Source organism: Macaca thibetana, chromosome 5 (assembly GCF_024542745.1).
Source record: "Macaca thibetana thibetana isolate TM-01 chromosome 5, ASM2454274v1, whole genome shotgun sequence".
Lineage (NCBI taxonomy): Eukaryota > Metazoa > Chordata > Mammalia > Primates > Cercopithecidae > Macaca > Macaca thibetana.
The window spans coordinates 113352261-113379846 of record NC_065582.1 but is presented as its reverse complement, the minus strand read 5'-3'; positions in this window follow the sequence as shown (position 1 = coordinate 113379846).

Genomic DNA, 27586 nt, shown 5'->3' with positions numbered 1-27586 from the left:
CTGTATTAGGATCTGTGCATTTTACATTAAGTAAAATACACATCAATTAAATTACATAATCATAAAAACTGTATTTGCAAATTATCATCCCAGCAGACAGACAACATACTTAAGCAAAAATCAAGTTGCTTCTTTGGCTGACACTGGAGTCTGGATTAAAAATGTGTGTTTTTTGTTGTTGTTGTTGTTGCTGCTGTTGTTGTTGTTGTTGTTGTTGTTTTCAGGGAAAGTCTCACTGTGTTGCCCAGGCTGGAGTGCAGCGACATGATCTTGGCTCACTGCAACCTCCACCTCCTGGGTTCAAGCAACTCTCCTGCCTCAGCCTCTCGAGTAGCTGGTGTTACAGGCATGCACCACCATGCCCCACTATTTTTTTTCTATTTTTAGTAGAGATGGGGGTTTCACCTTGTTGGTCAGGCTGGTCTCCAACTCCTGACCTCAAATGATCCATCCTCCTTGGCCTCCCAAAGTGCTGGGATTCCAGGTGTGAGTCACCACACCCAGCCAAAAATTCGTTTTCTGTACCTAATATGAACATCACTAACCAACATAGCCCATGACTAATTCTTTTATTGTAAACTTTATCCATCAGGAGAGTTTATATATGTGAATGCATAATCCACAAAAATACAATTAGGATTCCAAGGTTGTAGTAATATATTAACAATTGGCATTATCGGAAAAAAAGAGTTACAATATCTAGTGTTTGGAAATTTTCATGTAAATACTTCCATCATGACCAATTTTCAGCTACCATTGTGGTTTCACTAAAGAAACAGAGTTAGGAAGAGACAGTCAATATGTGCTGTGGCATTGGTTTTACCACACCATTAGAATTAATTGTATACATACAGTTTCTACATCCTTCAAAATGCTTTTCACAGCACTATGGCAAGTTCTGAAACAATAAATAAAGGGTGCATACCGACTGCCTTCTATTTGGCAGTTTGGACACCACTGATTATTAGTGATCATATATCTGATTTTGAGTTATTTTTTAGTGACTTTTCTTTTTAAGCTAAATTTCAGCTTCTTTATCTCTGTAAATCTTACAGCAGAAAACTGAGTGAAGGTCATTTAGGTCCATGGCTTGCTGAATAAGCATTGGATACTGCTGATGCTGATTATTTTTTACCTGGTGGCATTAGAGGATGTTTGCAGACATTGACGTTGTCGGAATACTTATCCTTTCCTGCAGGTATTGCCCTGAAATGTCTTGATTTTGTGTCATCCCTGATTAAGAAAGGCCTATCCTCATCTCTTCAGCATGTGAGGCAGTTCTTTCAGTGGATTTCAAACTCAGGGCTAATTTAAAAAATGGACGAAAAGGATATATTCTTTCTGGATCTATTCTCTGCTTCCTTTCCCCTGGTTTGTCTTGTTGTAATTGAAGGAACATAGGCACTGATCTCAAGTCACTGGGGATGTTCAGAGTTTTTTAGAAAATTGTATTTAATGGATGTTGATAGGCAAACTTTAATGGCATCTATGATTGTGAATAAGAATTCTGCCAATCTGTCATTTGATTGGCAACTTTATCTTATATTTCTTTCCTCACTATAGATTTTGTTCTTTTAAAACCCAGACAATTAAGAACGGCTCATTAAAGTCCTGTTAATGTTCCTCGTGTGCATATTTTGAGGCAGTATTTTTCTCCTCTGCTATTGAAACTGGTCATTATATCTGCACTGTGCTACAATAATGTAAAAAAATAAAAGAGCTATTTCATGCTGCCTACAAATATTATTTCTTATCCATTTTTTAACAAGGAATGTAATTCAATTGAATTTTGATTGTTGAATTTTTGTTATTTTAAAGTTATATGATTGTGACTCAGATGACATTAAAATACATGGCAAAGTGTAATTCATTGAATTTATCCCAAGGAAAAATTATGGATGTATATAAAAATCTAATTTTGTAAAAGTTCATCTCAGTATTATTTATACTTGTGAAAATTTCAACATAATCTAAAGGAAAAACTTAATGGTAAGCCACATGACATCATTCACATTGTATAAAATAAACTATAGGCATAAAAAGAAGCATATAGAAGAATAAATATATGTGAATATTATTGATATGTTAATAAGTAAAAAATCAGGTTACAAATAATTTCAGCCATTGTGATTTAATATTTATTCAAAATGCATGCAAAAAGCATTATCAGTAATATTCCATGGGTGGTAAGATTATAATAGTTTTGCTTTTTCTTAGAAACTTTTGATGAAATAATTTGTAGGATATAATAGAAACTAGAACCAAATAAAATTATTTAAACTTTTTTTGCTTTTTTATCAGTGAAAAAATAAGTAGAACTGTTGTATCCTTAAATGGTCAGTTTTTCTCTGCCATTACTGCTACTCTTATAAGATTTTCTTCCTTCTGTTATAAAGGAGGAATTGAAATATATGCAAGTTACTTCGTATAAGTACGAATTTATTAAGCTCTAGGTTCATCAGAAGACCAGGAAAACGTAGATTATCAGGACACAGACAAAGCAGAAACTGCGGGACTATAGAAAATTCAAGATCTCATGGAGGAAAAGCAGTATCTGTAATAAGAAACAGACTCCAAAGCAGCACTCTAGTTTTCTTCAAAAGGAATTATATTTCCTCAGTCCTCCCACTCTCCCTTCATTTCTCCCTACGTCCCTCTTTTCATCTTCTACTCCTTTTCTCTTTTCATCATTCCTTTCTTAAGCATTTTACTTAGTTACTCCTATGTTCTAAGCACTGGGAATACAGGCAAGGTCTTTACCTACATTTCCTAGGAGGTGAAAGGCTGAAAACCTTCACTGGTAAACATATAAGAGAACTGCAGCTAGTGACAAGTACTAAAAAGAGAATACAACTAGGTTATGTATAAGTGAGTGGTAGAGGGTTTAGGGGGGTAGTGGTGGTATCTGAGAGTAGTACCACTTAGAATGGGCGGTTTGGGAAGTCCTCTGAGAAGGGCTGACATTTGATCAGAGCTCTGAATACAGAGAAGATTTGGAGACAAAATGTTTAAAATACAGATGCTAACTGAGCAGGAAGAGAGAATGGTACAAGATGGGCTGGAGCAGGAGGAACTGAGTAGCTCATACAGGACCTTAGATTGTATTCTCAGTAAAATGCGAAGATCTTGGAGGATTTCAAGCAAGGGTGCCAAGTGAAATGATGCTTAATTTAAAAGCCTACACTGGCTATTGTAGGAGACTAAGTGGATCCTAGTGAGCTAGCCTGACAAGGCAACAATTAGGATGCTATTGCGGTACTCCAAATGGAGCGGACATATACCTTTTATCGAGTGTCAAATCATTAACTCTGTTATTCTCCTTTTTTCAGTATTTCCTTTGCTTCTGACTCAGTATTTATTCTCCTTCCTTTACTCAACTTTTCTGTCGCTCATAACTTCTGTGTGCTCATGAATTTGGCTTTCTGTAATTCTTCATTCTCAGATTTGATTTCTGTATCTAAGCCCAGATTATACCTTCTTGATCATGTGTATGTATCTATTCAGCTTTAGCTCCATCTATTAATTACTCAATTGTTTCCAGGCAGACATTCCAGAGAAAATCAGCTTAATTAAGCTTACCTTGTTTCAGCAGGCAACATCATGTGTTACTGGACAACAATCTATAGATTATTGTTGAACTTGAATTAAGTGCCTGTTTCTGGTTTGGCCAACAGAGAGCTAAGTCACGTTGCACAAGTCCCATCCTTCTAAAGCTACCTCCTTGTGAGGAGCTGTGAGGAAAATGGTTTCACTTAACTGGAACCATGAGAGTACCAGATATCAGAATTGGCATGCTGGTACAGCTATGTGCCATTTTTCTTATGGTTGGTTATTTCTACTAAAATATATGAAAAGAATCATGAGAAAAAAGCAACATACTACCAGAGAACAAGGGTCCAAAAACTCATAGTTAGGCACTTATATCTTGTGTGTGCATATGCGTGTGTGTGTGTATGTATTTTTCTGGTTAGTAAGCTACAACTATGTGGGAGAAAGGCATGACTTCTTGTTTCGTTTCTTTTTTTTTTAATGGGCTTATATTGGACCAAAACATCTTGTTTTGAAAGTCTGAAATTGTGGATATAGAGCAAAAATAGTATTCCATTTAGAAAAGCCTATAAATGCCTTCTTAATTTACTGACGGACAAGCCGCTGTATACCTGAGTTGATAAAAATAATATTCTAGCTATTTGGGCCCATGATGATTGAGAAGTAAATTTGGTAAGTTTGTAAATTCAACTACAATGCCTAGAAATGTCAAAAGTCTTGAAAAGATCTTTGAAACTTGTATTACACCTACTGTTTGTGTGTGTGTGTGTGTGTGTGTGTGTGTGTTTTAACAAGATTGGCCAGCGAGGGTGAAATGTGAAATACTAGCATCTCAACATTTGCTTTGGGTAAGTCTCCATATCATTTCAGTGTCTTATTCTCTGAAATAATAAATGAATGACTTTTAGTCAATTGAGTTTTTCCATATCATGGGAGTTCCTTATTTGAAGACTGTATCTCTGAGTACATGTAGCAACAATTAAATAGTTCTTATCTAATAAACATAAATAAATAAAAATAAAAGGAGCCAAAAATGATGGGAAGATTATTTCTGAAAGTATTTGTAATTCATTTATTGTGATATTTGATAACAAATTTTGCAATCTATTTCAAAAAGCAATATTGTTAAGAAGATTGTATCTTATTTTGAGCACAAACATAATGGAAGAATCTCCTGCAAATGGAAGAAAGGATAGCTCTAACTCATTTATTATTTTCTATTTCATAGCCAAGATTTGAGCTCTGCAATGCATTCTTTAAACAACTACATTTTTGCTTAAAAGAAAAAAGCGTTGTGTCATTCTATTTTAATTACACATTTTGTGTCTGGCAGTAATGCTGCTCTTGGTACTGCCAAAGCTATGAGTCCCTTTTCAAGGATATTCCTTAGGATTATGTTCAATGTTATACATGATTGTGTGAGAATTGGGACACAGAGAATTGTTGGCAAACTTTAAAATTTTCATACAGATAAAAAGGAAAAGAATTTATAAATGTTTTCTTTGTTCTGTGGGGCCAATTGGAATAATTCATAAAAATAATTGATTGAAATCTGAAGAGACTAAATTGATCTACATAACATACAGCTGAATGTGGAAGGGTGCAGTGAGAGAGCATGTTACAACAAAAGCAAATGCTGACTCATTAAAGGCAGGTTTGAGAAGAAATAGTTTTGGAAGTAAAATATGGGGTCAGAGAGAGGGTATATTTGGAGGACAGAATGTAGCAAAGAAAAATTCTAGAGCATTTACTATGTGTCATGCAACCTCCCTTTGTCTTCAGAAACTTGAGTAAAAATACATTTCAGTGCATTTGGAATGTGGAACTTTTATTAGTTGAATGTGATGGTATGTGGAAATGTGCTGCAAGGCAGAAGCAGCAAGGCCCGGGTACTGAGGTTACTCAGGAGAAAACACTTGTCTGGAAGGCACCTTCGTTTTCCATCCTTATCCTCTCAGATGAGAGAAGTGAGCCAGATAAGGTTAAGTAATTTGCCTGAAGCCACACAGCTAATAGGGAAAATCCAGCACTAGTTCCAAGGTTCTTGCTCCTGCTTCAAAATCGACACATAATCTCAGTTAATGCTACACAGTTGCATGGTGTTAATATACTCAGTTTATTATTGAATGTTATTAAATTGAAGTTAGGTAAGATAAAAAAATGGATTGAATGTTAATATAAGAGGAAATAATGAATAATAGTAATAGATCTGTTACCAGTTGCTTTGAACAAAGATTAACAATGGCAAGTCTCAGACTTCACTACTATACAATTCGTTCATGTAACCAAAAACTACTTGCACCGTGAAAGCTGTTGAATTAAAAATATAAATTAGGAAAATAAACAAAAGACAAAACAAATCCAAAAAACCAAAAAACAACGATGCTAGGTGTAGTGGCTCACACCTGTGATGCCAGCACTTTATGAGACCAAGGTGGGAGGAGCCCTTGAGTCCAGGAGTTTGAGACCAGCCTGGGCAATATAGGAAGACCTCATCTCTACAAAAAATAAAAATAAATTAGGTGGGTGTGATGCTGCATACCAGTGGTCCCAGCTACTCAGGAGGCTGAGGTTGGAGGATCACTTAAGCCCAGGAGGTTGAGGCTACAGTGAGCCATGGTCACACCACTGCACCCCAGCCTGGGTGGAAGAGTGAGAACCCCATTTCAAAAAAAAAAAAGAGACAACAACAACAAAATGATAAAAGTATAATAGGTTACCATATACACTGACTCAATCATCTTTTAAAATTTTACCCTGCTAGAGTATTTCACCATTGGTTTAATTGATATCCCTGTTAGTGCTTGGTTCAATTACTTTATTGATATCTTTGAATACTTTATTATCAATCAATCATCAAAATGTATTAAGCATCAGTAATTTATACAGCAACAAAAATGAACAATAAATTTTATATACATTTATTATATATTATAAATTTATTTTATATACATTTATTATATATTATAAATAAATATATACATTTATATAAAATTAACACCTGAGAAATTTCCTGGCACTGTTCTATGAGTCCTACATATATTAGCAAATACATCCTCATAATAAATTTATGACATAGATACATTTATCCTATCTTAAAATATTTAAATAGGATATTTAGGCAAAATAACTGGTTCATTGTTACAAAAACATGTAACATGAAATTTACACTCTTAAATTTTTAAGTGTGCAGTTAACTACACATACATTACTGTACAGCAGGTCTCTAGAGCTTTTTCATCTAGCATGACTGAAACTCTTTACTGATGAAACAACAACTTCTCATTGCCACCCCTTTCACCAGTGCCTGGTAACCACCATTCTACTTTCTGCTTTGATATTATACTTTGATGATATACTTCATATGAATGGAATCATGCAGGATTTACTTTGTGATTGGCTTATTTTACTTAGCACAATGTCCTCTAGGTTCATTCATGTTTTTGCAGATGGCAATATTTTCTTTTTGAAAAGGGCTGAAAAATATTCCATATATATATACACACACATATATATTCTATATTCCATCCCATTATCTATTATATATGTAGAATATTATATACAATATATTCCATCCCGTTATATATTCCATATATGGAATATTATATATAATATATATTCCATATTCCATTCCTTTATATATTTCATTATTTATTCCATATATATGTATTTACACACACCATTTTCTTCATTTATTGATAGACACTTGATTGTTTTCACCTCTTGACTATTGTGAATAATGCTACAATGAATATGAGAATGTAAATATCTTTGAGATTCTGATTTCAATTCTTTTGGATAAATACTCAGGAGTGAGATTGCTGGATCACATGGTAGTTTTATTTTTAAGGAACAGTCATACTGCTTTTCATAATGGCTACACCATTTTACATTCCTGCCAATAGCGCATGAGGGTTCCAGTTATCCACATCTTCACCACCACTTGTTTCTTCTGCTCTTCTTTTAATTTTTTTTTGATGATGATCATCTTAAGAGTTGTAAAGGGATATCTCATTATAATTTGCATTTACCCAGTGATTAGCAATATTGAGCATCATTTCGTATACTTCTTAGCCATTTTTATGTCTTCTTTTGAGAAATGTCTACTTTGTGACTTAAAAAGGGATCTATTTTGGGGAATGTCCTATGTGTGCTGTGAAGAGTGTGGATTCTGCTCTTGTTGGGTGGAGTGTTCTGTATATGTCTGTTAGGTTTATTTGGTCTATAGCATTGTTGAAGTCCTCTATTTCTTTATTGATGTATTTCTATATTCTATCCATTGTTAAAACTGTGGTATTGAAATTCCCTATGTTGTGTTACTGTCTATTTCTTTCTTTACTTCTGTCAATGCTTGCTTTATACATTTGGGTGTGCTGATGATTACTGTGTATGTATTTGTAATTATGAAATCTTCTTGCTGAATTGACTATTTCAGTACTATACAGGGTCTTTATTTCTTGTGACAGTTTCTGACTTAAAGTCTATTTTGTCTGATATAAGTATGGCCACCCTGCTTTCTTTTGGTTGTTATTTTCATGTAATACCTTTTCCTATCTTTTCACTTTCAGCATACGTGTGTTCCATTTAAGGTGAGTCTCTTGTAGACAGCATATAATTTTGTCTTTTTAAAAATTCATTCAGCCACTGTCTTTAATGGAGGAACTGAATCTATGCATTTTTATAGTAATTATTGACAAGAATCATGCTATTGCCATTTTGTTGTTTTCTGTGTCGCAGCTTTTTTGTTCCTGTTTTTCTCTTGTTCTCCTCCATAGTGTTTCTTTAATTTTTTGTAGTGACATGCTTTGATTCCATTCTCATTTTCTTTTATGTATGTTTTATAGGTGTTTTTAATTACCATGAGGCTTACATAAAACATCTTGTAATGATAACAATCTGTTTTAAAGTAATACCAACTTAAATTTAATGGCATGTGAAAACTCTGTTCTTTTACGTCTCCCACAAACTTTACATTATTGATGCCACAAATGACATCTTTATATATTGTGGATCCATTCACATATTTTTTATAGTTATAGTTGGTTTTTATACTGTTGTTTTTTAACTTCTATACCAAAGTAAATGTGATTTATATGCAACCATCAGAGTAATCTAATATTCTGTATTTGCCTACATATTTATCTTGACCAGTAAACTTTATATCTTCATATGCTTTTGTGTTGCTTTCCAGCATCCTTTTATTTCAACTTGACCAATGTCAGCATTTCTTCTAAGGTAAATCTAGTACTGATGCTTTCCCTCAGCCTTTGTTTATTTGAGAAAGTCTATTTCTCCTTTATTTTTAAATAACAGTTTTTCTGGATACAGTGTTGTTTCTGGATACAGTGTTGTTTCTGGATACAGTGTTGTTTCTGGATACAGTGTTGTTTGGCATTTTTCCCCTCAGCACAAGGTTTTTGCCAAGAAATCTGTTAATAGTCTTATGAAGACTCCCTCATGTCAAGTTGATTTTTTCATTCTGCTTTCAAGTTTTTCTCTGTGTTTTTGACTTTGACAATTTGATTATAAAGTGTCTTGTTGTGGGCCTCTTTTAGTTCCTCCTAGTTGAGATTCACTGGGCTTCCTTTTGTTTGTTTGTTTTTGAGATGGTGTCTTTCTCTGTTACCCAGGCTGGAGTGCAGTGGTGTGATCTCAGCTCACTGCAACCTCTGTCTCCTAGGTTCAAGTGATTCTCCTGCATTAGCTTCCTGAGTAGCTGGGATTACAGGCATGCACCACCATGCCTGGCTAATTTTTGTATTTTTGGTAGAGACGGGGTTTCACCATGTTGGCCAGGCTGGTCTCAAACTCCTGGCTTCCAGTGATCCACTGCCTTGGCCTCCCAAAGTGCTGGGATTACAGGAGTGAACCACCATGACCAGCCTCATTGGACTTCTTGAATTTGCATATTCATTTCCTTCCCCGGATTTCAGAAGTTTTTGGTCATTATTTCTTCAAAGAAGCTTTGTACTCCCTTCCTCTCTCTCCTTCTGGAATTTTTCTGTGTATATTGGTCTGTTTGATGGTGCATCATATAAGCATTGTATGGTGCATCACATGAGCATATGTATCACATGCAGCACACCAATGTGGCACATATATACATATGTAACAAACCTGAACATTGTGCACATGTACCCTAGAATATAAAGTATAATAAAAACAAACAAACAAACAAACAAAAAATGCTACAATGTTGGATGCATGCTCCACTCTTCTTTTTACCCCTTGAGGGAGAAGCTGCCCAGCTACATTGGCTTCTGTCAGCCTCACTGCACATTCTCTAGAGCAACAGCATGCAACCAAGATGTTTTTGTTCTCAGCAGCCTTCAGCCATCTACAGTATGCCAGGTCCCATCAGCACTCCTAGTAGGATGAGACAGAAACCAGTCCATGGTCTGCCCTTCAAAAAGCTGGAAAATTGGCCTTACACTCCAACTCTTTCCATTCCCAGAAATGTTGGGAGTTGGAGATTTTCTCCTACTCATTCCATTCTGAACTAGAAAATGGCACTATAATAAATGAGTACTTCAAACCATTGCCTTTGTTCTCAGATTTCCCAGCCTAGTGCCTTTTCCTGTCAACATGTAGATTCAGGCAAAACAGAAAATAGTTCTATGGGCAGCTTCCCTCAAAAGTCTGAATGTTGGATGTGTGTTTCAATCTTCATTTTTCCCCTCCCTGTGAAATCCTGATTGTGCTATGCTGAGTCAGGATGAGGGACGATGGTGAGTGAGTGCCACCGAGTTTCCTACTGTATTCAATGTGACTGGTTACACACTTGCCTGGGGTTCAACAGTCCCTTAAATGGCTTCTGGATTTCTCACAAAGTGAATTGGTCTATGTATTATTACTGAATCAGTAATCTATATGGAACAACAAAAGACCCAGAGTAGCCAAAGCCATCCTGAACAAAAAGAATAAAACTGGAGGAATCATATAAACTGACTTCAAATTATATTACAGATCTATAGTAACCAAAAATAACATGGTACTGGCATAAAGACAGATACATAAATCAATGGAACAGAATAGAAAATTCAGAAATAAATCCAAACATCTAAGGTGAACTTGCTTTTGAAACAAGTGCCAAGAACATACATTGGAGAATGGACATTTTTCTTAATAAATGGTGCTGAGGAAATGATATCCGTATGTAGAAGAAGAAACCTAGACCACCACTATCTCTTACCATATACAAAAACCAAATCAAAATGCATTAAAAGTTCAAACAAATTTACAAGAAAAAAACAAACAACCCCATCAAAAAGTGGGCAAAGGATATGAACAGACATTTCTCAAAAGAAAGACATTCATACAGCCAACAGACACATGAAAAAATGCTCATCATCACTGGCCATCAGAGAAATGCAAATCAAAACCACAATGAGATACCATCTCACACCAGTTAGAATGGTGATCATTCAAAAGTCAGGAAACAACAGGTGCTGGAGAGGATGTGGAGAAATAGGAACACTTTTACACTGTTGGTGGGATTGTAAACTAGTTCAACCATTATGGAAAACAGTATGGCGATTCCTCAAGGATCTAGAACTAGATGTACCATATGACCCAGCCATCCCATTACTGGGGATATACCCAAAGGATTATAAATTATGTTGCTATAAAGACACATGCACATGTATGTTTATTGCAGCACTATTCACAATAGCAAAGACTTGGAATCAACCCAAATGTCCATCAGTGACAGACTGGATTAAGAAAATGTGGCACATATACAGCATGGAATACTATGCAGCCATAAAAAAGGATGAGTTTGTGTCCTTTGTAGGGATATGGATGCAGCTGGAAACCATCATTCTCAGCAAACTATCACAAGAACAGAAAACCAAACACCGCATGTTCTCACTCATAGGTGGGAACTGAGCAATGAGATCACTTGGACTCAGGAAGGGGAACATCACACACTGGGGCCTATCATGGGGAGGGGGAGGAGGGAGGGATTGCATTGGGAGTTATACCTGATGTAAATGACGAGTTGATGGGTGCAGCACAGCAACATGGCACAAGTATACATATGTAACAAATGTGCACATTATGCACATGTACCCTAGAACTTAAAGTATAATAATAAAAAAGAAAAGATTAAAAAAAAAAAAGAAAAAAAAAAAATAAACTTACAATCCTGCTCTGAAAAAAAAAAAAAAAAGTTTAAATCTGAGACCTCAAACTATGAAATTCCTACAAGAAAACATTGGGGAAACTCTCCAGGAAATTAATCTGGGCAAAAATTTCTTGAGTAATACTTCACAATCACAGGTAACCAATTGAAAATTTACAAATGGGATCATATCAAGTCAAAAAGCTTCTGTACAGCAAGGGAAACCATCAACAAAGTAAAGAGACAACCCATAGAATAGGAGAAAATATTTGCAAACTACTGATCTGACAAGGGATTAATAACCAGAATATATAAGGAGCTCAAACAACTCAATAGGAAAAATAAATATAATAATCCTGTTAAAAAATGGGCAAAGGACCCAAATAGACATTTCTCCAAAGAACACATACAAATGGCAAAAAGGCATATGAATAGGTGCCCAACATCATTAATTATCAGAGAAATGCAAATCAAGGCTACAATGAGATATTATCTTACCTCAGTTAAAATGACATATCCAAACGGCAGACAAGAACAAATGCTGGAGGGAATATGGAGAAAAGGGAGCCTCATACACTGTTGGTGGGAATGTAAATTAGTATAAACACTAGAGAGAGCAGTTTGAGGGTTCTTCAAGTAAACATAGAGCTACCATGTGATCCAGCAATCCCACTTCTAAGTATCTACCCGAAAGAAAGGAAATTAGTATATCTCATGGAGATACAGAGTAGAAGGATGGTTACCAGAGGCTGAGAAAGGAAGTGAGAGGTAGGGGGTAAGGTGGGGATGATTAATGGGTACAAGAATATAGTTAGATAAAATGAGTAAGACCTAATATTTGATCTTATTCTGCACAGCAGGATTATTACAATCAACAATAATTCATTGTACCTTTAAAAATAACTAAAACAGTATAATTGGAATGCTTATAGCACAAAGAAATAGTATATACTTGAAGTGAGGAATTTAACAAAAAAGTGTGAACCTGAAGGCCCATTTCAGTTCTAAAATAATTTCTATATCTAGGATAGGGAGTCTTAGTTAAAGGCAAAACATAGACTTCTGTATTTTAGTTCAGTTATATAGATATACATTAAAATATTTTTTAAAATAAAAGACGAGTATATATGGTTTTTGGTATGTAAAACTCAATATAATAATTGGTTTTCAAAGAATAAAAATCTAAAAGATAAATGTTAATTAAGATTTTAATCTATAACTTTGATGTTTCATTTTTAGAAGGCTTAAGCAAAACCTTGAATATTCTTGAGAGAAAGAAAGAAGAGAGAGTATGTTGTAAATGAATTTACCTCATTCCTTCTCAACATTGTTTATTAAGTACTAGTTCCTCATCTAGTTTGATGATACAGATCCTCTTACATGTTGAGAGGCTTTTAGGCTGGTTAGATATTTATAATTTGATCTAAATGATAACAGAGAAAATTATTACAATATGAAGATCTACAATTTAAGCAACTATTATTGCACAATTTTATTCAATGTTTTACTTTTACATAGAATATTTTGCAGGCTAATTTCCACCTTTAATATTTTCCTATGTTACAGAAAACCATCTTTATGCTTTCACCAGGTAATTTTAATGAGAGAGGATGTTACTTTAACAACATATATTTTTTTTTTTACTGTTAAATCTGTCAGTTCTCAGTCTTGGCTGCACCATTAATACAACCTGGGAAATCTTTGGAAAAAATGCTATGTCCCAACTTTTTTTTTTTTTTTTTTTTTTTTTTTTGAGATGGAGTCTTGCTCTGTTGCCCAGACTGGAGTGCAGTGGCGCAATCTCGGCTCACTGCAAGCTCTGCCTCCCAAGTTCCCACCATTCTCCTGCCTCAGCCTCCCAAGTAGCTGGGACTACAGGTGCCTGCCACCATGTTGGGCTAATTTTTTGTATTTTTAGTAGAGACGGGGTTTCACTGTGTTAGCCAGGATGGTCTTGATCTCCTGACCTCGTGATCCACCCGCCTCGGCCTCCCAAAGTGTTGGGATTACAGGCATGAGACACCGTGCCTGGCCGCTATGTCCCTACTTTAAATAAATTCTGATTCCTTTGTTCTAGGATTGGGCCTATGCATTAGGTAATTTTGAAAAGCTCCTTAGGTGACTCCAATGTAGGGTCCTGGTTGAGACCCCACTTCTGTAAATATTACAGGAGACTATACACACACACACACACACACACACACAACAATATTTTGCTGTCTATCCTGAGTCCAGTCTGGCTATTTCACTAACTTGCAGTCCAGAATCTTATTGTGAATATACAGGATATTTCTTACTATGATGTTTGTGTAAGTAAAAACATAGTGAAAAATAGCCAAATTTAGGAATTGAAAAATACGTAAAATAATCATAGGTACTATAGGTTAAATGAGATATTGTTATACATCCATTATGTCCTATACATCCATTATGTCCTATTACTCCCCTGACTAGAAGTTATTTTGTTATTTTAGTTATTATGCTAATAAAATTTAAATAGAGATCAATGTGGTTTTAACTCTGAATCCTTCATAAAGTGATTTTTTATGATTCTGAAACATTCTGTATGTATGTTTCTCACGCTAATATGTTCTGAGATAAATATTTATTCATATCACTAGTTTTTGCATAATGACTATGACTTGCATACTGTTCTTTAGAAATTGCTAGGAATATCATGTTTATATGTAAAAAAAAAATTCCAGTAAGGATCTAATTTTAGGGTAATGTGTGAATGATAAAACTCAGCAGGAGACACTGAATATAAAATATTTATTTTTGTTTCAAGCATCAGGTTTTTATCAAAAGTTTTCCTTGGACATTTTTCCCTTAACTATTTCCTGCAAATTGTCTACAATTAATTTGAGAATGGCCTTTATCTAACTGAAGTAGGTTATTCTTGTGTTTGTTATTTTCTTTATCTTCTGTGCTCTTGGGTTCATCAAGAGTATTAATATTTATTTATTCATTTATTCATTCGCTCATTCATCCATTCACTATTTCAAGCATAGTAATAAGCAATGTCACCGTTAGTTTGGGGACCAACTAAAGACAGATGTCCTGCTTGGGAACATCATGACCTTTCCTTGTCAACTATCCCAAGCACCTACCTAGTGGCACTGACGGCGTTAGTCAAGCGTCTTCATGGGATCATGGTCCTAAAGTGAACTTCATTTGTTTATCTGACCCTGCCTTTGGTGTTTATGTTTCACTATAATTTTATACTAGTAATTTTCTTCTACAAAAATATCAGATTTTCTTTTAAGATAATTTAGTTGAACTTTCTAATTTTCTCTGGATGTATTCACCATTTTGTTATTAATGATTTATTTTCACCTTAACATAATTGAGATTTCCAGTATTTATGGCCTTGCTTCTTAATTAAGAAGGTGATTATTTTGGCCCTTCACAATAAGTTTAGGAAGGAAAATATACTTCTTCTTCTTTTTTTTTTTTTTGAAATAGAACAAGGCTGTGGAGAACCCACAGAGCCATTAATAGAGAAAAATTTGTGTTCTGAAAAGGTCCGTGACTTCTATTGGCTAAGGTTATTTTGAGCCTTGGTTTTCTTTATCATCAAGTGCTCCTGAATACATTATTGTTAATCTCTTGGCTAATCTAATGAGTTATTCCATATATAATATTCATGCTTAACTAAGTAGTGTCATAAGGGTAAAAGGAAATTTTTTTCTTTTGTTAAGAGAAATGTCCAGACTGAAATACAAACTGAAAAACAAATTATTCTGTTTCTTTTTGGCTTTGTCATTGATTTCAGTGAAAAGACAACATCAAAAATTTCATGCTCAGTTTCTCTCTCATAAAACAACTCTGTGTCTCTTACTTAAGTTAAATGTAAAATTGACATCCTGCATGTAGCGCAAAGTATTTTAAGGTTATAAGTGCTTTAGTTTTAAAATCATGGCTTAAACTATATATAGAAAGATACTTGACCTAAATGATTTATTCATCATTTCTTCATTATAATCTCTTCAGTTTGATAGAAGAAAGTGGGTGTCCATTAGGGTACATAAGAATAAAGAGTATGATAAACGTTCTCACTCTGTTGTTTGTGCTAACTGTATTACTATTTAGCCAGAAGCCTATGAAGTGCATGTGGCAAAAGAAATGTCATCTTCTATTACATTTAGATCACATTTCAAACTGCCAGAAGTGGTTTACCATCTATTTTCCACAGCCTGGCAAATTAGGCTATTTTAATGTGATAAAACATAATTTTGATGGAAACTTTTATTTTTAGTGTGGCATCTTATAAAGGAGGCTTACAAAATCACTGTGTCTGCGTACGTGAATGTCTGTCTACTCCCATATGCTGTCATAGTCAGTTGGCATTGCCTTGGCAACTTTACAGGATCAAATTGCTGAGTGCAATATTCAGTGAAATGAAAACTAGTACTGCCTCTTCTCTCTATCTGTAAATGAGAGAAATCTCTCACCAATTTCTGTAGGTTTGAGTACTTTTGTGTTTTTTGTTGTCATCAAATATTTATAAAAATTGTAATAAGTTCCTTTGGGGCAGGGAAATGTTTATTTGATTTTCTATAAACAGAGCCTTGCCAGTACCAGGGTCATAGAAAGCACTCAATAAACCTTTCCTAATCAATGGATCAAAATAAAAAAGGAAATTGTCCCATTGCTTTTGAATTGTTCTGGAAGTTTAAAAATGTGCAGTAAACTATGTGGTGATGGTCACAGCTCCAGAACTGAGGTGGGTGATTCACAGGAAGCTTCTCTAAAATCTTACGCTTGTTGAAGACCATCCTGCTTTGCTTCTTACTTTCAAATCCTTGAGTGCCTCTCATTGGTGGAAATTAACTCAGAGATTCAGGGAAATGTAGTTCCCAGGCTTGTAGCCCTTGTCAAAAGTCACAGCTTAGAAATGAGAAGATACTCTCACTGAGTTTCCAAAAGGTAATCTAACACAGCTTTCTAGGGACAACTCATACAGATTACCTGGAAATTGCTTTATCAACACCGTGTATCAAGCACCATTCAGTATGACTGGTCCAGACCATAGAATCTATACAAGGATTGATTACATATAAATTTCAAGATGACTTCATTCTAACATTTCCCCCTACAATTTGAGGTAACAGTATATAGACAGGGAATTTCTTTTCATGCCATCTGATTTTTTAAAGGGTCTGCTCATTGAATTATCACTTTGAAGAGTCCATGTCAAGAAGGACTAGTTATGGGAAAACCTTGGGGAGATACTGCATACGGGTGCAGAGATCCTCTGACATCTCCAAATTACTGATTTTCTTTTAGAGAAAGCTTAGTGGACTAACTGCTGAGCCTAATATGTTAAACAGGATCTGTAGCTTTCTCTTGCCAAGGAGAAGTCAGGCTAAGCAACTTCAACAAGAGAAAAACATATGTATCATCTGCAAACTTTATTTTACAAGCTTCTCATTGTTTTGAAGTATTTTTTTGCTAACTTTAGAATGTGTCAGCTAAAAGCTGGGAGAAATACCTCATTCTGAATGAAGTATGCCATGCTAGGCCCACAGTCTCTGCCTTTAGGGAAGTAATGAAAAGAATTTGAAACAGTTCTTTCCCACAAATCTTGAAGAGTGCCTGGTACACAGTAGGTACATAATACATATTTGCCAAATGAATGAATGAACGAAGTAAGGTTTAAGGTGTCAGTGTTTACAGAATATCTTTTATTTATTTTGTTTGTTATAAAACACCTTTTTGATGTGGCTGGAGGCTGAAAAGTGAGTTTGGCTTCATTTTATGTTATCCTTAAATGTTGACTCAATGCTGTACACTACATTCCAGGAAACTATCTTCATGAGGGAGCTAGTAAGGCTACTACTACCAGATACCTTATTTCTATAGGAAACCATCTTTATGAGGGAACTAGTAAGGCTGCTACTACCAGATACCTTCTTTCTATAGGACACTATCTTCGTGAGGGGGCTAGTAAGGTTACTGCTACCAGGTACCTTCTTTCTATAAGAAAACATCTTCATGAGGGGGCTAGTAAGGCTACTTCCAAATACCTTCTTCCTCTAGTTAGGAGTGGGATGTGTTGGAATTAGGAGTGGGAATTAATGCTATAGCCTTTCAGGAAGATAAACACTAAGACATATAATCGAAACTTTTATTCACCCATCAAGACCCAGAATCCTATGTGATTTAGACACTTTCCTGCCTTCACTTTCCCTTCTGTTTCCACAACATTTGTCAATGCCTCAATTAATATATCTTTATATTGTATGAATTCAATGTATCAATATTTATTGAATGCCTGCTATATTAAGACTGATATGCAAATAAAATACATCAAACTTTTTTTCAAAAATGTGCAGCGTACTGGTGGAAATGGATAGTAATACAAGAATTTTAATATTTTGCAGAAAATATAGGTATAGAGATATACATTGTCTACAGTGGAAAAAAAAAAACTAAACTAAACAAAATGCATTTAATTTAGAATAGATTGCAGGGCCAGAAGAAGATGTTATTCACTTTGTACACCTAGGAATAATTAGTAGGCTTCAACTAATGTGCAATACATTGATTAATAAACTCTCAGAGCAATATTATTAGTAGAAGTGAGTAATTAAAAGTATATTTTCAATTGATCTAAACTCCGCTCTACATATCATATTATTAAGAACAAACTTTAAACATTTAAGATAAACATAATTCTATGCTCAATTCTGAGTGTGCCTTATATACATATTTTTTTGTCTGACATTCTCTTGTGCACAGCATGTTGAAATGCACAACTGATTCTAAACTGGAAGTAAATTAAAAAGTTTGCTTTCATTCCTCGGTAGTGATGGAAATACAGTTTCCATAGTTTTGAAAATTGGCACCTCTTGTGCTACTATGACTACCTTTGGTTTATATTTAACTGTGAAGGTAACAATGGAAGGTGGATCCTTGGGTTTTTCAATGGGTAGGCTCAAATCTAATTCCAGGTATACTGAGAATAAATTTTGCTCCACTTATGCACATATAAAGATGTTGCTGCCTGTTAGATACACTTTTGACTCATCCTTAACTCATACACTGATGTGAGTTCCAGACACATCACACCAGCCTCCCACAGCTTTCTTCCCACAAACACACAACTAACTCCACATGGTACAACACCCACCCATCCTCAGGCCAGCAGGATCACTATTATATATTTCCACAAAGATATGCAAGAAAGAACACACACAGCTCTCCCACACAGCTCGGAACAATCATGCAGAATGAAGCATAATCTATTCTAGTTTCATATTCTTGTTTTCCAAAGGTGAGTAGGCAGCTACAGAGATGATGATGTTGTAATAATCTTTGTGGTCATAGAGGATCTTGAAAAATATTCAGCAAATGGATTCATAGTGTTATTCAGTCTTTAAATTGAATTCTTAGTTGATAGAGATTAAGTAACCCCTTTTATTTTGAAAAAAATGCTAGGTTCTTTTGGGCATAAATTCTTCTTCATTATCATCAGTCTCCTCCTTATAAAGCTATCCAATCTAGATGGTCAAGAAAAGTCTACTCTTGCATTTCACATGCCAGCAAGCCTTATTATTGCCAGAATTTGAATCCCCATTAAAAACAAAACAAAACCAAGACAATAAGTTGAGGCAGAGGCAAGTCAGGGCGCTTCACAGATACCACCTCTGAAACAAGAAGGTCATTGTGAAAATGTGGGAGTGGGAAGATGTCCTGTAGGCATTCCAGTTTTTACAGGCTGCCTAATTTTTAGCATTGATATTTCATGTATACTCTGCAGCAAGAAACTGAGAACCAGGAGACATGGATGCTTATCTCAAATCTGCAGCTTATTGCCAATGTGGCCTTGGACAGTCACCATATTTCTAAGTCTCAATTGTCTCATCACTAAAACTGGGTATCCGTATTCATACGATGCTATGTATATGTATTATAATTCAACTGGAAAACATGCCCACATACATTTTTACAAGCTACAACTCCACAGAAAAAATTCAGGAGGTGGGGGTGTGTGTAGAAAAAGCTCACATTTATGGAACATCTACTATAATAATCTTACATAATCTTTAAAACAACTGTAGTATTAAGCTTTCTTTTTTCCCTGTTGTTTACTAGAAATAAAGGTTGGAAAGCAGGAATACCTTGTATAATGTCCCAAATTACCAAATGATGTAGATAAAAGCTCAATCTATTATTTAATTTAGTAAATGGTATAGCTAAAAGCTCAATTTATTAATATTTTGTATTTATTATAAACTGCCAGGAATTATAATTATTTGACAAGATGGTATTTTAACTATGAATATGTTACATACCAAATTTTTAGATCTTTAAATATTTAAAAATGTCTAAGATTATTAATAACTTTTATGCTTAAAAGTATATTTGCCTTCTAAAATAGTCCATCTTTAAACTTCTGGAATTTTTGAATTTTATGATATATGTTAAATTACAAAGCAGTGGACATTTTTATATGTGCATAGTTTTACATATCTCTATGACTACTTTCCTGTGGCTGGTTAAACAGTATGAGCTTTAAAAAATATCTTTATTCATATTAAAAATATATTTTCTATAAAGTCATAAATAATTATACTTTCACCTGAGTGCATGATTATATCTTTCTCCAGAACCTATTCCAGAATTAAAAATTATAATTCCTCTAAATATTTACTAACTTGACTGACAAAAATGACATTTATTTAATTCTATTGGAGGTGAACCTCTGGTTTTATATACAGTTTTACATTTAACAAGTTAATCTATCTGAGATTCATTTTGTTATACGAGGTGAGGTGAGGATCTACTTGGAAATTTTCCCTAATTGTTAGCCAGTGTTTTCAACATTATCTGTTTCTCAGCATCATGTCTTTATTGATCTGTCATGCTTCATTTATAAACTCAAGAGAAATCATGACCAAAGCACAGAGTGTGAGGCTGCGTTTTTACAAGCACTGATACTGGTGAACTAAGTGGGGACAAGAACAAGAAGGATCTGTATATTAGGACTCTTGCCAGTCACAAGTGAAAGAAAATCTCATCAACAATAATTGAAGTAGAAAGAACATTTCTGAGTTCCTGCAGTTCGGAAGTCCAGGAGTAGAACTGATAGAGTTCAAACAAAATTCTCAGGATCTTATCTTTCTCTGTCCTTCTGCTCTGACTTCTTCTCCAACCATTTATTCTCCCATGGTGGGAAGACTTACCTTCTCACGGTTTCTGATGCAGGAGAAAAGACAATTCCTTTGTCCTGATCATTTAGCAGAGGTTGGTGAACTATGGCCTGAGGGCCAAATCAGTTATACAGCTTTTTATTATGAGATTAACAAGCTAAGATTTAAAAAAATATTTTCAAGACTTGTAAGCCAATAAACAAAAGAAATATAAATATGTAATTGAGACAGTTTGTGGCTGGGTCTTCAAAGCCTAGACTATTTACCATCTGGCCTACTACAAAAAAGTTTGCCAACTCCCTTTTTAAGGTGAAAGTCCTGTGATTATTTCTTAGTCTGACTGATTTGGCTTGGGTCATGGGACTATAGCTGTCTAGCCACGCTGGTCATGTGCAGATTGGCTGGCTTTAGGTTTCATGCCTACCCCTGAAACTAAAGATGGAAGCAGCTTAATCTGAAGCATGTGGTCTAAAATGGGAGAAGAGTAGTTGCTTCGGGGAAAAAAAAATCAGAAGAAAAATAAAAGGCCCATGAAAATAATAAACGTTCAACACAGCCTTGAAAGCCATTTTGAGGAGAACGTTCTCCTGAGAGTTTCAGATTACCACTGAAGGCTTTTTATGGTATAACCTGTCATGCTTTTATATTGGCATTTTAATATATTCAAGTGTTAGGATTCATTTCACACATTTAAACTGATGTTTCCTGTGGGGTTCTCTGCCCCGTAGCACTCAAAGAATCCTTTCACCTGTACCCTGGGGGCCATGTCCCTTTCCAGATCAATCTGATGAGGGTGACTCACAGATTCTGGAATTGCAGAGAAGAGGACTCAAAAGAAGCTTCTGGCAAGGTTCCAAACAAAAATTTACATTCATGATAGCAGAGTATGTTTTTCTGCTTTCAGAATCTAGATAAGATTCAAAGTGAGAATGGAGAAAGAGGCCATGGCAATTAGAAAAAACAGAAAGACCTTTAATCTTGGAGGAGGCAGGGCCTGAGTGAGGATGGGAGGGTGGATGAAGAGGAAACTTCGTTTAGAGAGTAGTTTCTCAAATTTTAATGTATATGTGTATCACCTGATATATGCTGAAAATGCATATTTTAAATTTAGTAGTAATGGGATGAGCCTTGAAAATCTGCATTATTTCTTCCAAGATCCCAGAAGATGGCACCACTACTGGTCCATGAACCCTGGTTTGAGTAGTAAGGCTGTAAAGTACTAGGGTGCTACTTGGAAACTGACTCTCTTTCTTGTCCAGAGAAAATTAAAATACATCAGTGGTCAGCTTATGGACCATCAATTCAAAGTGGCATTTCTGGCCAGGCATGGTGGCTCATGCCTCTCAGCACGTTGGGAGACCTAGGCAGGCAGATCACTTGCGATCAGGTGTTCAAGACTATCCTGGCCAAAATGATGAAAACGTGTCTCTACTAAAAATACAAAAATTAGCCAAGTGGGCTAATCCCAGCTGTAATCCCAGCTGCTTGGGAGGCTGAGGCACAAGAATCACTGGGACCCAGGAGTTGGAGGCTGCAGTGAGCTAAGATCGCACCACTACACTCTAGCCTGGACTGCAGAGTGAGACTTTGTCTCAAAACAAAAAAAACAAAAACAAAAACAAAAAACCACAGTGTCATTTCCTCAGTTTTTGCTTTCCCTCAACCCTATCATCCTATTGATTATAAAAAAACTCAGAAACAAATGGTCCTTACAATTTAATTGAGCTCTCTACTAGAATCAAAAGTAGAGATTTAGGCAACCAAGGCAAAATGAAGGGAAAACCTTGCTTCATGCAAAGGATGGAGCTAGATGTAATCAGTGTGAAATTTCCTTATGAATTAGGGAAGCGGTAAACACGCAACTCCTTTCACACTATAGTTACTGTATGGGTAACAGATTAGAACAGGAGGCAAGACAGAAAATAAAGACACAGGATGCTATAATATTCTAGAGAAATGATAGGGTTCTAAATTCACATTGAGACAGGCAGTTGATAGGAGAAAAGAGATATACTTGGATAGATATCGTCAGTAGAATTCACTGAATTTAGTCTTTGATTTCACATAGGAGATAGATGAGAAGATGGAATCTTGAATGACATCGAGGCTTAGAATCTGGGAAACTGTGGATTTTAATATTGTTTATTTTGCTAGAAAGCATACTAAAAAGAGCAAGAGGAGCTGTTTGGGAATGAATATTCAGGAAAATATCTATACAGAGTGACTTTGGGGTGGAGACTTGAAGAAAAGATGGGAGTTATATAGACAGAGACGTGGAGTTGGTCAAGGATATGGTTTCCAGCAGAGTGAATGGCATGTGCAAAGGTGCAGGATAATTAAATATCATGAGTGGTCAATTGTATGACTGGTGATGGGACTGTATAGGGCAGAGGGTAGTGAGTAGGGTGAGTCTTGAAAAGCAGATATAGGTCAAATATCAAAGGCATTTGAGTGCTAAGTACACTTTGAAAATTGTATCTGAAAACTAAAGAGAGCCATTCAGGAATTTAAGCAGAGGAATGACATGATCTAACATAGAATGAAGGAAGAAGAGAAGGAAACCATCATTTCATGAATGCATTTCATGTGGCAGGCTTTATATTAATTAAGCATGGAGGATGAATGACAGTGGCTTTCCAAAAACTCAATGATGAATTACTGCAACTCTAAGCATGAGAGGTAAAGCTTCATTTTTAGGACACAGGGAAGTTTGGATTAGTATTCACTATGGTCAGAATGTTTGTGTTTCTCCGAAAATTATATGTTGAAATCCTAACTCCTAAAGTGACAGTTTAGGAAGTGAGGCCTTTATGCAGGAACTAGATCACAAAGGCGGAACGCACATGAATGGGATTAGTGCCCTTCTAAAAGAAGCCCAAGACAGGTATCTCTCTTCCACCATGTAAGGACACAGCTAGAAGACACTACCTATGAACCACAAAGCAGGCCCTCACCCTACATCAAATAAGCCTGCACCTTGTTCTTGGACTTCCAAGTCTTGAGAAGTGGGAGAAATGCATTTCTGTTGTTTATATGCTATCCAGTTTATAGTGTTTTGTAATATAAGTCCAAATGGATTAATTTTGTTTATAGTAACAAAGCACACGTGCTGACTTCCCCTTAGTTCTATTCCATGGTGGCAAACACCGATTTCTTTTTTACCCTGGTTCTTCTGCTGATAAATTGTATAGTTTGAAATAATACATTCCTGGTGATATGCTTTGATTTTTCTAATTTAAATTTTACCTATGACTTCCAACACAGTTCTCTTATACCATCCTTTCTCAAACATAAATAATTTTATCTCCCACCTTCTCATTATTTATATATCCACACTTCTGGTTTAAATTAACATTCAATATTTACTTAATTATGACCCTGTGAATAATGTTTAAGTTGGGCCAGATAGTTAACTATGATTATTATCTATTATTATGATACCTTTTTATGAAGTTCCTGTGGCCACTCTGCACATTTCCATCGTAGGTATTGTTTTTTCAGAGGGGCAATACAAAGTCATCTATGTATCTGTCATTAATACATTCAAACATTTCTGGCAAATCTGTAATGCTCCTATCAATGCATTTATCCACATTAGGTCATCTAACTAGCTTTTATTCTAGCGCTCACTACAGCTCCTGCATCTGCCCATCTGTGCGCACCCCCTCCTGTAAGGGGTTTTAGCACACTGTGTCAGAAAAGATAAGCCACACCCCTGTCGCACACCCTGAGGGGGGGTTGGGGAGCAGGGTTCAGGGAACTCTCCCTTTTCGGTAATTTTAGAGATACTAATCCATTGTCCTCTATCTCTAGTGCTACTCTTGAGACGTTATATGCCATTCTGATACCACATATTTCCTGTGATTTTTTTTTTTTACTTTTATCAGTGAAAACTTTTAGGATTTTCTCTGTATTACCAGAATTTATATAATTATATGATTTGTTGTAAATGTATTTTCACTTATTTTACAAGGTTTTGGATGGGTCTTTTTAATCTGGAAATATTTTTATTCATTCAGGAAAATGTCCTTGTAGTATTTCCTACCTAAATTACTTTTCTAAATGTTTTCTTTCTAGAAATGGTAACATTTAGATATTAGAGTTACTGTATTGTGTCTCTAATTGTCTTATTTTTTTTTCTCATTTAATACCTAATTTTTATTTGTCATACTTTTTGGAATATTTTCTTTACTTTCCAAATATGATATTGATTTTAATATTCAACATCATAGTTTTAGTTTAAAATATCTCTTTATCCTCTTCTGATTATGTTATTTATCCTTTCCTGTTCTTGTTTCTTGAAAAAAAGGAATTTTCTTTTACTTCTGGGAATATTAATTATAGGTTTTTTTTTAATAAAAACAAAAACAACTTTTGTTTGCTTCATGTTGTACCACTATTTCCTCTGATTCCTTTTACTTTCTTATTCATTTTCTATTTTTTATGAATTTATTATCAAAGGATTCTTCAGATATGTAGAAATATCCAGTGGTTCAGGCAGAATTAAGATTCCTGCCTCTGGTATACCTGCCTTATATAGACCTCTCTCCTTGTGTATGAATATGGTGGGATCATTTTTCCCTTGATTGACTATGTTAATTAAATTACATTGTATAGTGCTCCATCTTGGCAGACTAGAGACGAATACTTCTGTTGGTCCTGAAGAAGCAAACTGGCCTGTGGCCAGGACCTGAGGCTAGTCTCAAATAGCTGAGAGAGCCTCCAACCAAAAATCGGCAGGAAAACTTGAACCTCAGTTCTAAAGTCATATTGTAAGAGATTGATTGTGACCAACTACCTGAATGATCTTGCAAACAAACAGATTATTCTCTAATCAAGCTCCAAATATACAGCTTGACTGGCATTTTGACTTTAGTCTTTAAGACACATTTATTAGCTCATAGTTCTGTAGGAAAACGAAACATGGCTCAACTGCCAATAAATGGATATTGTTTTAAGTTTCTAAGTTTATAATATGATAATTTCTTACACAACACTAGAACATTAGTGTTCTTGTAGAACACTAATACATCTGGTGATCATGCTGCATCTGCTGCTATTTAAGGGAGAAACACCACAGAGCAGATTGAAAGCTCTGAGTACATGAGCTATTTAAGTACATGAGCACATAATTCATGCCTGTGGCCAAATTTCACAGCCAAAGATTGGTCTTTCCTTACCATCTTTTAAAAATAGTACCTCTAAGACTATATTACCTTACATTTCCCAAATTTGATGAAAAACAATAATCTACACATCCAAGAAGACCAACTAACTCCAAGTAGAATAAATACAAAGATAATCACACCCAGACACATCATAGTCAAAATATTGAAAGCCAAAAAATTAAAAGTCATAAGAAAAAGATGAGGCATTACGAAGAATGGAATCCCAATAAAATTAACAACTAACATCTCTTTTGAAACTATGAAGGCCAGAAAGCAGTGGGACAATATATTCAAAGCACTGAAAATGTAAAACAAAACAGAATACAATAAAACTTTCAACCAACCATCTTATATCCAGCCAAAATATATTTTTAAAATGAAGGTAAAATATAGTCAAGTGCTACCTAACGAAGTTTCAGTCAATGATGGACCATATCTTAAGGTGGTCTTATAAAAAATATGTTACTATATTTTTACTGTATCTTTTCTATATTTAGATACATTTGGATACATAAATGCTTACCATTGTGTTACAATTGTTTACAGTATTCAGTACTGTAGCAGGCTGTACTTATTAGGAGCAAAAGGTTATACCATTAGGCTAGGTATAGGTTCCCATAATAATGAAATTTGTTCCCACAACAATGAAATTCCCTAAGTACACATTTCCCAGAATGTATCCCCTTTATTAAATGGCACATGACTGTAAAGAATTTCCCAGACAGGTAAAATCACAAAATTTATTGGTTGGCATTCCGCTTTAGAAAATTATTAAAAAGTAAAGAATGTTCTCTAGGCTGCAAGCACGTGACACCAGACGGTAATTCAAATCAACAAAGCAAAAGGGTGCCAGTACAAACAACCATTTTGGTAATAATACAAGTCAGTATAACTATATATTTATTCTTTTTAAAAAACTGATTTAAAAGTAATTGGATAAAGTAATATGTATATAATTAAATTGTTGAGATTTTAACACATAGAAATGTAATATTTGAGAAAAACAATGGGTGGGCGGGAGCAAAACATTATTGGTATAAGTATATGACACCTTGGTAACTAGTATTCACAGGAAAAAAAATTTAAATCAGCTCTTATAAAGAGGAAGATGAATATAACAAACTCTGTAAATATGCATTTGTTCTTATGTCTTCTTTCATTTTTAAATTAAAGACATAAGATTCCAAAATAAAATACTTATACCATTGTATTTTAGGGTTTGTAATATACATAAATATAATATGTATAAATATAATAGCACAAAAATGTGGGCAATGTAGCTATACAGGAGTAAAATTTTCATATTCCACTGGAATCAAGTTAATAAAAATTTGTGGTAGACTGAAAAATTAAGATGCATATATTTTAAGTCTTGGCATAATCATTAAGAAAATAATTTTAAAAATACAATTGACCATTATTAAAGGGACTAAAATGTTACTAGGAAGTATACATGTGATAAAAAAAAAGACAGTAAAAGTGGAGCAAAAATGGCATGAGCCTTATAGTAAAGCAAATGTAAAAGGGCATTTATATCTGACTATAGTCATAACAACATTAAATACAAATGAATTAAAAATCAAATCAAA